The 17948-nt window shown below is 37.4% G+C and overlaps 1 protein-coding gene across 6 annotated transcripts in view; it reads left to right on the top strand.

Annotated features, from left to right (window-relative positions):
* Nucleotides 1-17948, top strand: part of BEGAIN (brain enriched guanylate kinase associated) — a 597092-nt gene that overhangs the window by 95835 nt on the left and 483309 nt on the right. The window lies entirely within an intron of this gene.

Raw genomic sequence — 17948 nt, 5'->3', positions numbered from 1 at the left:
TTTGTTCTTTACATATATGTATGTGGTATGCCCCCAGCCAGCCTGCTCTGCTAATATTCATTTTAAGGGGCGGGCCAGCCAGGGGTGAACCAATGCAGTAGGGGTTGTAGCCCCACCCCCAAGGCACCAAAACTCCTAATTAGCATGAAGATTAAACCCGATAGCACAGAAACTGCGCTGAGGATGAAGGAAAGAGACATATTTTCATCCTCAGCGCCCCATGCACTTCTTACCTGTTTCCCTTTAATAACATTGCTTCATGGCACAACCTCTTTAACTCAGAGACAGGCAGTGGGTCTTTCAATACTACTACTGCTAAAATAGCAGCCTCCACAGGTACAACAAATACTACTACTAAAACAGCTACTATAACAACTACTGCTGCTACAACAACAAATACTACTACTAGTACTGCTACTGCTGGTACAACAAATACTACTACTAGTACTGCTACTGCTGGTACAACAAATACTACTACTAGTACTGCTACTGCTGGTACAACAAATACTACTACTAGTACTGCTACTGCTGGTACAACAAATACTACTACTAAAACAGCTATTATAACAACTACTGCTGCTGCAACAACAAATACTACTACTACTACTACTACTACTACAGGTACAATAAATACTACTACTGGTACAATGAATACTACTACTGCTGCTGCTGCGACTACTACTACTACCACAACAACAAATACTACTGCTAAAACAGCTACTATAACAACTACTGCTACTACAACAACTACTATTGGTACAACAATTACAACTACTAAAGCAACTACTATAACAACTACTGCTGCTAAAACTACCACTACTATCACTGCAACTAACTACTACTGGTAGAACAAAACCACTACTACTATCACTTCTATTACTACAAGTACAGTAGGTGACACTTGTATTTCCAGAGACCAGATTGGTAAATCTGCGTAGTTATACAATAATCCACCCCCCTTTTAATAATGGTACATGCTAGATTTTATTATTTAGGAAAACAGTTGTTGACAACTGCTGGAAACCATTATAAGGATCCATCAGAATTTACCATGATCTGTTTAATATATGGTTCCATTATATACTGACAGCACTAGACGTTAGGATTTTATTATTAGTACTATAATTATTATTATTATTACTACTACGATTCCTGAAGAAAGTAGCAGTTGTTTTAGTTATTATTATTATTATTATTATTACTACTGATAGTAGTATTACCAATATGACTCATGATAAAAGAAGTAATAGCAGTTGTCTTATAATTAATATTACTGGTAATTAGTAGTCAATAGTAGTAGTAGTAATAATAATAATAATAAAAAAATATGCATAATACTAAATTTATTCCGGATGTAAGTAACAGTAGTTGTTGTGTTGTAGTTATTATTACTTGGAAGTATTATTTGATGTGTTATTATTATTACTGGTAGTAGTATTATTATGACCAATACCACAAGTACTCTTACCAAAAAACGTCAGTAGAAGTATAGTGTTGGTTCTCATAATCACTGCTATTATTATAATAATAATTATTAATACTACTAGTAGCGATATGAATAATACATATATTGCTCCTAATGAAAGTGGCAGTAGCAGTATTTGTAGTGTTACGTTTACTAGTAGTAACAAATATAATGATGAAAGTATTATTATTGTACTAGTGGTAGTAATAATACAAAATATATTAGTAATAATCATAATAATAATAATAATAATAATAATAATAGTAGTGGCACATAAACAACAACAATAATAATATTTATCACCATAGTCATATTAGCAGTACTAATAGTAGTAGTATTGAAATATGCAATATAAATAACACCAATACCAGCACTAGTAGTACTAATACAACTGTCATAATAACTAGAAAAAATAACAATTATTGTTTGTGCTTGTATTTATAGATACATTATTATTCAAACTCCTGATGATAATAGTTATATTGTTACTTATTCTGATGATAAATATCACTAGCAGTGAAAGTAACAGCAATAGTAGAAGCATCAGCAGTAGTAGTACTACTAGTGGTATCGGCAGCAGTATTAGTAGTATCAGCAGTAGTATAAACAGCAGTACTAGTAGTAGTATCAGCAGTAGTATAAGCAGCAGTACAAGTAGTAGTGTCAGCAGTAGTAGTGGTATCAGCAGTAGTATAAGCAGCAGTACAAGTAGTAGTGTCAGCAGTAGTAGTAGTATAAGCAGCAGTACAAGTAGTAGTGTCAGCAGTAGTAGTAGTATAAGCAGCAGTACAAGTAGTAGTGTCAGCAGCAGTAGTAGTGGTGGTATCAGCAGTAGTATAAGCAGCAGTACTAGAAGTAGTAGTTGTATTAGCAGTAGTAGTAACATCAGCAGTAGTACTAGTAGTATCAGAAGTAGTAGTATTATCAGCTGTAGTATAAGCAGCAGTACTAGTAGTAGTGGTATCAGCAGTAGTATTACTAGTAGTATCAGCAGCAAAAGTAGTGGTATCAGCAGTAGTACTAGTAGTATCAGAAGTAGTAGTAGTATCAGCTGTAGTATAAGCAGTACTAGTAGTATCAGAAGTAGTGGTATCAGCAGTAGTATTACTAGTAGTATCAGCAGCAAAAGTAGTGGTATCAGCAGTAGTACTAGTAGTATCAGAAGTAGTAGCATTAGCAGCAGCAGTGACATTAGTATCAGATAATAGAGTAGTGTCAGCAGCAGTACTAGTAGTATCAGAGTATCAGCAGTAGTAGTGCCCGCTCTATTGCCAGTAATTGTCAAATAAGGTCAATAATATATTATCTGGCTATGATTTGTAGTTATATGTATCATTAGTATTTTTATATTGTTATTATTGCTTCTGTTAGGACCACTAGCTATAATTCTGTTATCAGTATTAGCCATGACAACTCTGCTACGGATCCGGTGTGTGTGAAGGCACCCTTTAAAGGGATCTTCCAACCATTAGCCATGTACTAAGCCATGTACTAAACCATTAGCCATGTACCTTATGTCACCTTTTTGCAATTCAGAAGTCCCCTGTATTGTAGTATTTAGATGCAAGACAAACAATAAAGACTGATTTGTATCCTTCCTTTGTGCCCCATGTCCTGTACATTGGTCAGGTGGTCATCCTGTTGCATTACCTTTCCCCATTATACGGGTCTTCATTAATGATGAAGATATAATTATTTTGACAAAACTTCCACTAAAACGTCCTTTTATTGTAGAAACATTAAAATCTAACTATGAACATCCAAAACAGCTTGACATGAGCACAAATCGAACGTACCGCCCATAATCATGGATATTCATCATATTCTTATTCTTTATCAATGATGTACTGCAGGAGAAAAAAGTCATGCTTCAGGTGCGTTGTCGTTTTTAGTATTGGACAAGAAGGTAAAAAAGATTTTAAAAAAAGGGGACAACTTTCATAATAAACTAGAACACAGGTGCCAGCTTTGGCTGTCCAGGCATGATGGGAATTGTAGTTTTGCAACAGCTGAAGGGACATGAGTTTGACACCCCTGCTCTAGAAATAGGAATTTTTTTGGACGCCTAGAAAACCCCATTTAATTGTAACAAGGAGCAGGCCCGAAACATGCAAGAAGTACAAAACATTTCATTATATTGTACTCTGAGAAGTTTCCACTCCCAGTTTTGGCTCGTATACACTCATGGAAAATCCTGAGCCGTGTGAAAGTGGCCATAGTTTGCTGTTATCAAGTCGGTGCCTATCCAGCTGTGGCTAAACTACAACAGGCGCAGAACCACTGCTGTTGGGCATTAGTAACTAACACTTTGTTTTTCCACTAAACTAAATAAATAGAAGCCTATGTGTGCCATTACACATATTGCTTTTTGTTTTTTTTTTAACCTTTTTTTGCTAGTTAGTGGCTACCGTCAACTTTCAGGTCCATAAAACACCCCTTGAAAAATGATAGCAAACACTAAGGGCATGTTCAGACTGAGTAAATCACGTCATTTCTTCGAGCAGAGAGCGGCAGTAGCGGAGGCGTGCAAACTCTCCCAAAGACAGGCTATTGCAAACTGAGGCAGGCGGAATTCCGCCTGATTTACTCGGTGTTAACATACCCTTAGGCCATGTTCACACAACGTAAGTTAAGTATTAATCAAGACCGTTGCTGCCGATTTGCAACAACGGACGTGATTAATACTTAACTTATATTGTGCTGCAGCTAGAGGGAATTCCGTCCAAAGAGTATACACATAGTATACACTCCAGCTGGAATCGCTAGGGGCCGCAGAAGACATGTCAGTGCACACAATGGAGAGTGCGGCTCTGGCCACACGTTCCATTGTGTACAGCGATGAATTTAGAGGCAGGTTAACATGGATGCACTTGCATCCCAATTCATCAGAAATAAAGATCATTCTGTGTTTTACAGAATGTGAACATGGCCTTAGTTGTCAATGTTTTCAAAGAGTTTTAAAACTTTTTCAAAATACAAGTAGCCAATCACAATGTGAGCTGCGTGGTATTGGTAGCAAGAATACTATTAGCTGTGGTAAGGCCGGGTTCAAGTGCAGTCAAAGGCTATGCTCACACAACATCAAAAAAAGAGAAAGGCGTCTGCTTTATCTATTTAAAAAGACGTCTGTTATTGCCGCGATTTAACTCACTGCAATGCAACACATTGAAGTCAATGGAATGACGGACGTACAATGCAAAGAGTATATAATGACGGACGTTATCTGCACGAACGTCAAGATAATGATCATGTCAATTATTTTCAGCTATATTTTGCAAACAGCGGACGTTATTTTTGTTCACATACAGTTTTGTTTGTTTTTTTCTTCCCACCGTCCTTTCTCTGTTTTTACGATTAAATTCAATGGACTTTTCAACTGAGGACACAGCCAAAGGCCAATTAGTCCTCCTAAACTAGAATAATGTACCAGCAGCTGTTATTGCACTGACAGGCAGCCAATACTCAAAATAACGGACGTCATTTTAAAAATTATAAATGGACAAGTAAAAACGTTGTGGGAACATAGACTTTTGGTGAACACAAAATGCAGCCTAAGTAGTACAGTAAGTTACTACAACATCAATAACAATAGTAATCCTATTGTTAAAAAGTCATAATAAAAGTTCTTTATAATCCTATTACTTGTTGATTTGCTGTACTAGTAGTTTTGGTGTTATTGCTCTAGCCGATATTACTATTGCTGCTACTATATAGCTACATATTGGGGGGGGGGGGGGCGCAGTGATACTAATACTGGTGGCAATTATTGTTAAAAGGTGTAGTATTGTTGGTAGTATATGACAGGAAGAGGATAGAAGAAAAAAAAAGGAGACGAAGAAAAGAAGAAGAAAAATGAATAAAGAAAAAAAAAAAACTGTAAATAATTATGACTATAAGTAATAGAGGTAAAAGAAAATTGTAATTGTAATAATAAAAATATTAAAGTATTATAAACAGATGCGTTAAAGCCGCACGCTGAGAATATAGTCCTATAACTCTTATCGTTCTTATTGTTTGGAGACTGTGATTCTCTTTTCTGACTATAACTATATCTCTATATATTTGGTGTCGTCAGTCCTGGATATACAGGGGGGCTGGGCTGTATATTGTGCTGTAGTATGATTAGTATTAGGCGAGATTCTCCACTTTTGGTGCATTTTTAATTTGCTTTTGTCTCTGCGGACTGTGAGCAATGAACGTCTTGTGACTGCAGCTGAGCCAGAGCTGAATTTCTGCTTTTTATAAATTGATGTGCGGGGGAGGGGGTTATAAACATTCATTATAAAAGAAGAGTACAAAGTATAACTCAGTATGAAATATTATACAGAAGTACATGTATAGAGCGTATTATCAGTGCTGTGCAAACTTATACTATGAGGCTATGTTCACAGTAAAATATGAGCTAAATACAACCGTAAGTTTGAGTGAACAATGTGTAAACAGATAAAAAAAATAAAAAAGCGGCCAAATTTTGCAAAAGCAGGTGGTAAATAATGAGCATGTTAATTATTTGGAAGGTCGTAATTAATTATGGCCTTTATTCTATATGGTATGTGTCCACTGCCGGCCAAATTCCCATTGACTTCAATAGAGCATATCATTATATGGAAAATATAGCCGTGACTCATTTTTAACTTTTTTTTACTCTGTGTGTGTGCGCATAGCCTAAAGGAAACTAGGCCTATAAGATAAACTAATAACAACAATTGTAACCTCCATTTATAGCCTGCGGTGGAAGCAACACCTGGAATCTTCCAGAAACAGCACCAAATTTTCCCTCATTTTGTGGGTGGTACTGCAGCACAGTTCCATTAAAGGAGAAGTCCGGCAACATTTTTTATTAAAGTAATGTACTTACCCCCCCCAAAAGTTATACAAAGCACAAATATACACTTATTACGGGAAATGCACATAAAGTGCTTTTTTCCCTGTACTTACTACTGCATCAAGGCTTCACTTCCTGGATAACATGGTGATGTAACTTCCTGAATAACATGGCGATGTCACTTCCTGGATAAAATGGTGATGTCACTTTGTGGATAACATGGTGATGTCACTTCCTGGATAACATGGTGATGTCACTTCCTGGATAACATGGTGATGTCACTTCCTGGATAACATGTTGATGTTACGACCCGCCTCCCAGAGCTGTGCGGGCTGTGGCTGCTGGAGAGGATGATGGCGGGGACACTGAGGGACACAGGGCACTGGAGGGTTATGGAGCATCCCTTTGCCATCACCCTCTCCAGCAGCCACAGCCCGCACAGTTCTGGGAGTCGGGTTGTGACATCACCATTTTATCCAGGAAGTGACATCACCATGTTATCCAGGAAGTGACATCACCATATTATCCAGGAAGAGGCATCACCATGTTATCCAGGAAGTGGAGGAAAAACTGCTAACACGACAAAAATTGCTCTTATTTCTTTCTGTATTCGTATTCAGCAGGAAAAGCACATTTTTACATACTTATTCAGCATTGCATTAATCACCCATGTGCAAAAGTGGAAACTTAATGGAACTCTGGCTTGGTGTCCAGCTCAGGGCGCTGTTAAAGTCCACATATCCGTTGCACCTCCTGAGACCTCCTCTGGTGGGAGGCTCAATCGTGGCGTCTTTACTTAGCACGTCAAGACGGAGTTCCATTAGGTATCCACTTTTGCACATGGGTGATTAATGTAATGATGAATAAGTATGTAAAAATGTGCTTTTCCTGCTGAAAAACGAATACAGAAAGAAATAAAAGCAATTTTTGTTGTGTCAGTATTTTTTCCTTTATTGTGGTATTGCCAGGTGAGTGACGCGACCCCTATATCTGACGTGACTCACCCTGTGTACACACAAAGGTGTATTGACTTTGGTTATCTAGGAAGTGACATGACCATGTTATCCAGGAAGTGACATCACCATGTTATCCAGGAAGTGACATCACCATGTTATCCAGGAAGTGACATCACCATGTTATCCAGGAAGTGACATCACCATGTTATCCAGGAAGTGACATCACCATGTTATCCAGGAAGTGACATCACCATGTTATCCAGGAAGTTAAGCCTTAATGCAGTAGTAAGTGCAGGGAAAAGGCACTTTATAAGCTTTTTCTGTAATAAGTGTATATTGGGGATTTGTATAACTTTTTTTTAAAATTTTCACTAGACTTCTACTTTAAAGAAAATATAGGTGCACTTTAATACAACACACAACCTGAGAAGAGGTATATGGAATAAAGCAGCCATGTTGATCTGATTCTTCATAACCCCTTTAACAGGTCTAGCTGATTTCATGCAACTGTGTACCCTAACATGCCCTTCAGTCTATACTATCCAGCATTTTTTTTAATTATTATATATTGCAGGCCTGTTGGTAAACATAATAAACATGTTATGAATACCCCTCTGGGCTCCCCTGGTATCCTGATGCAGTTTTACCGGGGTCCCCCACTGACTGCAGCCCTTCTACTTCTGAGACACACTTGTTTTGGGAGTGACAGCCTGCTCAGCCAATCACTAGCTGGGACAGGTCCCTAACGGAACAAGTTTTTTTGTCCATTAACAATATGTTATATGATTTTAAAATTCTGCTTAATGCTCTTGTATACAATGGTTTGGCTCCACCCTGTTGTCAGACATGTGACCTAACAGTGTAAGGCTATGCATACACAACTTTGTTTTTCAGAAAAGAATGGATGCTGATTGCAATTAAATCAGTGTCCGTTCTTTTCTGCAGCAGCGGCAATGCATTGAATTCATTGTTACAAACAATAGAATAAAAAAATTATCTGATCTATCCATGCATTTACCCAATATCTATCAATCCAGTATCTGTTTTTAATTCTGTATATTTACCTCACATCTATCCATCTAGTTTCTATCTATCTATCTATCTATCCATCATCTATCTATGAAGTATTTATTTATCATTCTATCTCATATATTTCTCTTCTCTCATATATATATATATATATATATATATATATATATATTTATATAAAAATAACCTCCAGTTCTATTTCTTTATATCTCTCTAATGTCTATCTATCTATCTCATCCGTCTATTTCTCTTCTATCTCTCTTATGTATCATCTCTTTATTTTCTTTATCTCTCTAATGTCAGTATATCTATCCATTTATAGCTTATCTATTAGTCTTTTTATCTTTCATATATTTTTTTTCTATTATCTATCATCCATCCCCATTTATTTAATGATCTCTAACTCTATTTTATACGTTTTTATCTGTAGATACATTTACTATAACAAATGCATATATATATAATATATATATATATATATAAATCATAACAAACCACATAAATGGCATACTGCTTCTTGCATCAAAATAAATAGTAGGTATAATAACCCAGTGATAGCGCCAGTAATATCCCTAGTACACAATGTATAATAATTTCGCAGCCGCTCACACATCTCATCCAGACACATCTCGCATTTTTCCCGAGCTGTTTGTTGAGGCAGAACATTCCCAGCACAAGATTCTGTATTCTTATTCCGCAGCTCTAAAAATAGCAGAACAGTCTGTTCACACTGCAGCCGGAGCCGCAGCCATCGGAGCAGACGACTCCCCAGCCACATCTGTCCAGATCACCCATCATTCCGCCACAAAAAACGCAGAGACACCACAAAACGCACTCAGATTGTTTAGATTTTTTTTTACTATAATTTTTTCTTTTAATTTAAACTTTATAATTATTTAGTTTCACTAAAAAAAATCTCCTCAGCTTTCATCTACAACTCCTGTTACTCTGCATTTTATAACCCTACAAATTCATCTTTTTCCCTTCATTTTTATACTCTTTACTATTAAAACAAAATCTTTCCATATTTTTTTATTATTATAAACCACAATACTCAGTATTGAATACCTATTTATTTATTATTTACTATTGCAAAGTAACATAACATAAATATAATAGATATTTTGTAAATTTCTAGTAACATAAGAATTTTTTGTAAACGCATAATATACGATAATTAGAACTATATAAAATGATATTGACTTCCCTTATTTTTTTCGATTTCCCATCTACGTATTTAACATTTATGTTTGGATTTTTTTTAAGCTATTTTATTTTTGTTATTTGTATATTTTCTCTATGGTCTGTTTGTAAATATTCCACGAATCCTGTCTACTTTGCTTCCCATAATTCTATAAGGTATTATATTGCTTAATGCCTGTTTAGTGCTACCGTTATAAATGTATCTAGAACATTTTTTTATGTGCTTTGAAAATGGTTACATTTGAAGAAGAAACGGCTGATAAAGAAGGAGATTAGTCTGTTGACTCCTAGACCAACTGGGGATGGTGCAGAGAAAATCCTGTTTGTGTCTACACACAACTTTTTGAGTTTGGACATCTTTAAAATAGTTAACACTGGTATATCTTTAAGCAAAGCGCAGCTATCCCCACCTAGCGGGTTTCAATTCGAGACCATTGATGTCCTATGGCAGAGCCAAAAACATCATAGACTATGTGGTTAAGACTGAAGTGACTATATCAAAGAATGTTACTTTTACTTTTTTTTAGGTCCCCCAACCATTTGATGCTTCCCGTGTGCCAATAGTAGACATGTGTTAAATGGACAGAATTTAGTTCATCCCATCATGGGCACTAGTTGGAAAGTTACTAAGCTCCTCAATGGTAATTCTGATTGGATCATTTATGTCTTGTCGCGCCCATGTAAGCTGTTATACGCGGGTGAAACCACGTATGAGGCAAAAACAAGACGTAATCAACACAGATATACAATACACCAACAGAGAATGGATTTACCAGTATCTAAGCCTTTCTGTGAGGGTGGATACAGAGAAAGCAACTTGGAGGTGATGTTTGTTGATCAGGTCCCCCCACTTCCTAGAGGTGGTGATCGTTTATCTGTATAATTACCTTTATAATTACCTTTGTCTTAACTTTTCTCCATGGAAATGGTGTGGTATGAATGACACAGGGCGATCTGCTTGCAGCCCCCACAGGGTTAAGCTAATCTCGACCAGGTAAGACTTTGTCTTGACACAATCGAGTGTCGGCTGACATCTTACTAGTACTCGTCCTATGGATGAGGTGGTTCGATTGCTGTGGTAATGGGTAGGCGCTAGCAGAAACATTTGCCTGTCTATCTGTCTGTCTATCTATCTATGTATCTCCTATCTACAGTATCTCTCATATCTATCTACTTTATATCTATCTATCTATCTATCTATCTATTGATCTATCTCCTGTCTATCTGTCTGTCTATCTATCTATGTATCTATCTATCTCCTATCTACAGTATCTATCTTATATCTATCTACTCTATATCTATCTATCTATTGATCTATCTCCTGTCTCTCATCTGTTTATTTCTCCTCTATCTCACTCTATTTTAATATTACTTTTATATATCTCTCCAGTGTCTGTTTATCTATTTTATACCTACCTAATCTATCAATCTTTTTATCTGTCATATCAATTTTTAGTATCTATCTATCTATCTATCTATCTATCTATCTATCTATCTATCCATCTCCATTTATTTAATAATCTCTATTTTTATATATTTTTATCTGCAGATATTTACTATATCAAATGCAAGAAGTTTTGTTACAATGTATACAGTGTGTATGTATATATATATATATATATATATATACATACACACTGTATACATTGTAACAAAACTTCTTGCATTAAAATAAATATTAGATATAATAACCCAGTAATAGAGCCGGTAATATATCTAATATTATGTATAATAATTCCTCAGCCGCTCACACATCTCATCCAGACACATCTCGCATTTTTCCCGAGCTGTTTGTTGAGGCAGAACATTCCCAGCACAAGATTCTGTATTCGTATTCCGCAGCTCTAAAAATAGCAGAACAGTCTGTTCACACTGCAGCCGGAGCCGCAGCCATCGGAGCAGACGACTCCCCAGCCACATCTGTACTGAACACCCATCATTCCTCGACAAAAAACGCAGAAACCCCACAAAATACACTCAGATTATTAAAAAAAAAGTACTATTATTTTTTCTTTTCATTCCACTTTTATAATAATTTAGTTTCACTAAAAAACTCCTCTGCATTGAAAAACAACTCCTGTTACTCTGCATTTTATAACCCTATAAATTTGACTTTTTCCCATCATTTATATACTTACTATAAAACCTAAATATTTCTATATTTTATTATTATTAAACCCAGTACAACTCAGTATTAAATACTTATTTTTTATTTATTTATTATTTTCTATTGCAAAGTAAAATCAAATATAAAAGATATATTTTTTATATTTCTCTGATTTTTTCCCCCCAAACTTTTACAAATAAATTAAAAAATATACGTATTTAGTAACATTAGAATTTCTTAAAAGCATAATATACAAGAATTATAACTATAGTACCTGATTTTCTGATTTCCCATCTATGTATTTAACAATGTTTGGATTTGTATATTTTCTATACGTCTGTTTGTAAATATTCCACGAATCCTGTCTACTTGTATTTTGCTGCCCATAATTGTATTTTGTTTTATATTGTTTGATGCCTGTTTATTTCTGTTGTTATAAATGTATCGAGAACGTTTTTTTTTTACTTATTTTTTTTTATGCGCTTTAAAAATGGTTGCATTTGAAGGAGAAATGTCTGGTAAAGAAGGAGCTGAGAAGGGGGAGAATAAGAAGGAGATGGCCGGAGGAGCAGTATAAAGTGTTATTCTTCTTTACCCTGGCTGAGGAGCCGGCAGGAGTCTGACTGTCAGCCAGGAGCTTCTCGTTTATTTACTCAATAATACAACTATTCTCAGCCTGAAAATGGGCGAAACCTTCCAAATAAAGCAAAACCTCAGTCACAATGCACCGGATTATACTCAGCACTTTCAGGTCGAAACTTCCAAAGAATTTTAATGTGTTGATTGTTGTATGCAAGAATATATACTACTGGAGCAGGATGGATACAGCTCAGCAATGTTACTTTCCTATATGTCTAGCTATCTGTGGGTTACCTTTTCTATATCTATCTTTTTTCTTTTTTTCCTCTCTCTTATCACTTTATTTCTCTATCTATCTATCTATCTATCTATCTATCTATCTATCTATCTATCTATCTATCTATCAATAGAGGATAATGGCAGTACTACTTGAGAAGTATACGTATAAGTATCAGGTGGTGCCAGGAAACGACCCGACCATGAAACCAATTATATACTACCAAAAACATCTAAAAAAATTAGGAGTATCTATCTATATTTCATTATCTACCTATTTTCTTTATATAATTCTCATATACCCATCATGCATCTATGTGCCTATGTAACTTTTTCCATTTTCATATGTCTCTCACATCTATCATGCCTAATATCTATCTATCCATCCATCAATCAATCTCATATCTATCCATGCTATGTCCTATTGATTTATGTATCCATCAATCAATCAAATATCTATCCATTTATTATGATCTATCTATCACTATCCATCCATCCCATATCTATCTATCTATCTATCTATCTATCTATCTATCTATCACTAATGTATAATAGATACAGTATGAGACGGATAAACATATGAAAAGATAGAAATTATTAGATTAATGGAAGGCTAAATAGATGCATAGATATGAGATTGATAGGTTCCATTCAAAAACAATGATGCTAGAAAAATCTATGTGTTAGAGGAAAAGCGATGGACCAAAAGCAATTGGAACAAGAAAACTAGGACCAGGCAAACAAATGATGGGCCAAACGCCACCAGGAACAGATGCCAGCACCCGACCTTAAAAGATCTAGTAAACAAAAAAAATACCAAGAACTAGTGCCAGGCCACCAACCAGAATTGGACCATCAGGCTGTCAAAGGAACAAATGATACAGATGCCAATGGTGCGCAGCTACTAAATAGAAAAAGACAGATCATTACAAGAAGTGAGGTATTTAATACAAACCAGAACTGGTGCTCAAATACTATCTAAAACTAGACTGACCAACAACCAGAATTAGGGGTGAAATACTATCTAGAACTGGACCACCATAGTAAGGAAAGAAGCACTAAATTTCAACTAGAAATGGTGCATGGCAGCCTTCCAAGATTTGGTGTCCAGATACCATGTATAACTAGACCACCAGGGCAGAACTAGTCCATCAGACCAATGTTAAGGTATAGCATCCAAATATCATCTAGAACTGGACAACAAGGGCATAACGAGGCATTTTAAACCTAAAAGAATAGGTGCCCAGATATCATCTAGAACTGGGATATCAGGGTGCAACAAGAATAGAGGCATTAAAAGCTAATAACAATTTATGTCCATCTACCATCTAGTACTGCACCAACAGGGCATACTAAGACCAAAGGCATTAAATGCCAACAAGAACCGATGAATGAAAGCCTTACAAAGGTTGGTATCCAACTATTAATTAGAACTGGGCCACTGGGGCATAAAGGAATAATGGCTGTAGATGCCAAATAGAACTTGTCCATCAGATCATATCAAGAACAGAGTTGGGATGCCAACAAAAACTAGTGACCAGCTATAATTCTGAACTGGGCAACTTAGATGTATCAAGTATAGAGGCGGACAAGAACTTGAACTTGTCCTCCAACTCATATAAAGAACCAAGGCATTTTATGCCAACAAAAATTGATGCCCGGCTGCCATCTAGAACTGAACCACTGAGGTATACCAAGAATGAAGGCAGTAGATGCCAAGAAAAATTGGTGCATGAGAGCCTTTTAAAGAATTTGTGTCCATCTAGAAATGGACCCTCAGGGATTATAAAGAATAGACGTACAAGATGCCAACAAGAACTTGTTCATAAGAGCCTTAAAAGAATTGGTGACAAGCTACTGTGTATAATGGGGGAAACCAAGGTACAATACAAAAAGAGGTACCAGAGGTCACTAAGAATTGGCACATGCTTACAAAAAATGGTACCCAGCTACCAACCAGGACTGGACAATGGTGTACCAATAAGCAATAGATGCAAGCAGTAGCTGGTGTCCAGCCACTAACTAGAATTGAGCCACCAGAGCATAACAAGAAGGGAAGCACTTGAAACAAACAAGAACTGATGGCTAGCTAAACACTAGAATGCAGCCACCAGATCACAACAAGAAGTGATGTAATAGATACCATACAGAACTGGTGCATAAGATAGAAACATAAACTGGGTACCAGCCACCAGCTAGAACTGACAACCAGATAAAAAGTGCAACAGTGCAAGGACTGGTGTCAGCTACCATCTAGAAGTGGACACTATATCACAAGAAGAATGGAGGCAGTGCATGCCAACAAAGGCCAGTGTCAGCTACCATCTAAAAGTGAACACTATGGGGGAGATCTATCAAAGGGTGTAAAATTTAGACTGGTGCAAACTGGCCACAGCAACCAATCACAGCTCAGCTTCCAGCTTTGGTGAAAGGAAAGAGGAGCTGTGATTGGTTGCTGTGGCCAGTTTGCACCAGTCTAAATTTTACACCCTTTGATAAATCTCCTCCCATGTCACAAGAAGAATAAAGGCAGCGCATGCCAACAAGGAGTGGTGTCAGCCACCATAGAGAAGTGCAAACTATGCCACAAGAAGAATGGAGGCAGTGCATGCCAACAAGGACTGGTGTCAGCCACCATCGAGAACTGGGCACTATGTCACAAGAAGAATGGAGGCAGTGCATGCCAACAAGGACTGGTGTCAGCCACCATCTAGAAATGGGCACAGTGTCGCAATACGAATGGAGTACATGCCAACAAGGACTGGTGTCAGCCACCATCTAGAGGTGGGCAGAATGTCACAATAAGAATGAAGGAAGAACATGCCAACAAGGACTGGTGTCAGCTACCATCTAGAAGTGGACACTATGTATGTCACAAGAAGAATGAAGGCAGTGCATGCCAACAAGGACTGGTGTCAGCCACCATCTAGAAATGGGCACAGTGTCGCAATACGAATGGAGTACATGCCAACAAGGACTAGTGTCAGCCACCATCTAGAAGTGGGCAGAATGTCACAATAAGAATGGAGGCAGTGCATGCCAACAAGGACTTGTGTCAGCCACCATCTAGAAATGGGCACAGTGTCGCAATACGAATGGAGTACATGCCAACAAGGACTAGTGTCAGCCACCATCTAGAAGTGGGCAGAATGTCACAATAAGAATGGAGGCAGTGCATGCCAACAAGAACTGGTGTCAACTACCATCTAGAAGTGGACACTATGTATGTCAATAGAAGAATGGGGGCAGCGCATGCCAACAATCGAGAAGTGGAAACTATGTCACAAGAAGAATGGAGGCAGTGCATACAAACAAGGACTAGTGTCAGCCACCATCTAGAAGTGGGCAGAATGTCACAATAAGAATGGAGGCAGTGCATGCAAACCAAGACCGGTGTCAGCCACCATCTAGAAATGGGCATATTGTCGCAATACGAATGGAGTACATGCCAACAAGGACTAGTGTCAGCCACCATCTAGAAGTGGGCAGAATGTCACAATAAGAATGGATGCAGTGCATGCCAACAAGGACTAGTGTCAGCCACCATCTAGAAGTGGGCAGAATGTCACAATAATAATGGAGGCAGTACATGAAAACAGGGACTGGTGTCAACTACCATCTAGAAATGGGCAGAATGTCACAATAAGAATGGAGTATATGCCAAGAAGTACTGGCATATCAAACAGGAACAAAACCAGAGCTCAAAAACAAACTAAGATTAGGCCACCAGGAATAACAAAAATACCAACAAGAACTGAAGGGCAGTTACTAACTAGAACCAGAACTCCTCACATTCTATTTTTGGACACTATTCTGCCCAAATAATGGAGGACCTGTTCAGTGTAGTAATGTATATGATAAGTGATCAGACTTAGACTGGGGCTAGGGACATGTTCCTTGACAACCACATGCAAGGTCTACAGCTGTTACAGTGTACCCATAGTAAAGACTGTATCGGAGTGTTAGACATGACTCAGAAACATCAGAAGAAAGCATTCTGGTAGTCATGATTCCAACTTCATTAGTAATCAGATTATTTAAAGGAGAAGTCAGGCGAAAATTTTTATTAAAGTATTGTATTGCCCCCCAAAAGTTATACAAATCACCAATATACACTTATTACGGGAAATGCTTATAAAGGACTTTTTTCCCTGCACTTACTACTGCATCAAAGCTTCACTTAGAGAAAATATTGGAGGTAGGTGGCCATCTCATTAAAAAGATGGCCGCTATTAACTATCGTGATTTTTTTTTTAGCAGTTGTCTATTTAAAGGGGTCACCCAGCGCTACAAAAACGTGGCCACTTTTCATTGACAGACCCACTTTTGTCTCCAGTTTGGGTGGGGTGTTGCTACTCAGTTCCATTGAAATGAATGGAGCTTAATGGCAAACCGCACCTAAACTGAAGACATGAGTGGTGCTGTCAAAAAATTGGCCATGTTTTTGAGGGGCTGTATAACCCCTTTAACCCCTTAAAGACGCATGACGGGTATACCTGTCATGCGGCCGTTAAGGGTGATCAGAGAGGGCTCCCGGCATGAGCCCTCTCTGCAGCCCGTGGTCCCCGGTTGCTATGTGCAGCCAGGGATCCCGAGTATAAGCTGACACGGCCAATCGCCGCGGCCGGCTAATTAACTATTCAAATGCAGCTGTCAAAGCTGACAGACGCATTTGAATAGTATCTGTGCTCCCTGTCTCTGGTGTACAGTGTGGGATTTCCACCCCCGCAATGCGATCGCGGAGGTATGATCACTTGTGCTGAGCTGGCTGGAATGACGCTGATCCCGGCTCGGCAATCCATGTAGCTGGTCTGCAGCAGACATAACAGTATAACAGAGCAATGATCTGATGGATCGGTGCTCTATTATATACACAGCATTGATCTCAATGGGAGATCAGTGCTGTGTATATAGAAGTCCCCCAGGGGGCTTCTAATTACTGTATGTGGGAAAAAAAAGAAATGTTTTTATTAATAAATAACCCCCTCCCCTAATAAAAGTTTAAATCACCCCCCTTTTCCCATTTTATAAAAAAAAATAAAAAAATTTATTAAATTATCGCATTACTTATCTCACTCGGTAAACTGAGTAAGCGTAAAAAGTCGCCAAAGTGCAAAATTGCGCATTTTTCAAAAAGTCGCATATACGCAATCAAGGTACCGAAACAAAAAAAAAACAGATCATGGCACAAAAAAAAAACCTCACACAGCCTCATAGGCCAAATGATAAAAGCGCTATAAGCCTGGGAATAGAGCGATTTTAAACACATTTAGTTTTTTTTTTAAAGGTTTTAATTTTTTAAAAGACATAAAAAAATATAAAAGTTATGCAAGTTCTATATTATTGCAATCGTACTGACTTGAGGAACAGGGATAACATGTCGGTTTTACCATAGGGCGAACGGCGTAAACAAGAAACCCCTCGAAATAAAAGGTATTGCACCTTTTTTTCCAATTTCACTGCACATATAATTTTTTTCTGGTTTTGCAGCATATTTTTTTTTAGAAA

Source organism: Dendropsophus ebraccatus, chromosome 13, assembly GCF_027789765.1.
Source record: "Dendropsophus ebraccatus isolate aDenEbr1 chromosome 13, aDenEbr1.pat, whole genome shotgun sequence".
NCBI lineage: Eukaryota > Metazoa > Chordata > Amphibia > Anura > Hylidae > Dendropsophus > Dendropsophus ebraccatus.
The sequence above is the reverse complement of the archived record's forward strand: the minus strand, read 5'-3'. Positions and strand labels throughout refer to the sequence as shown.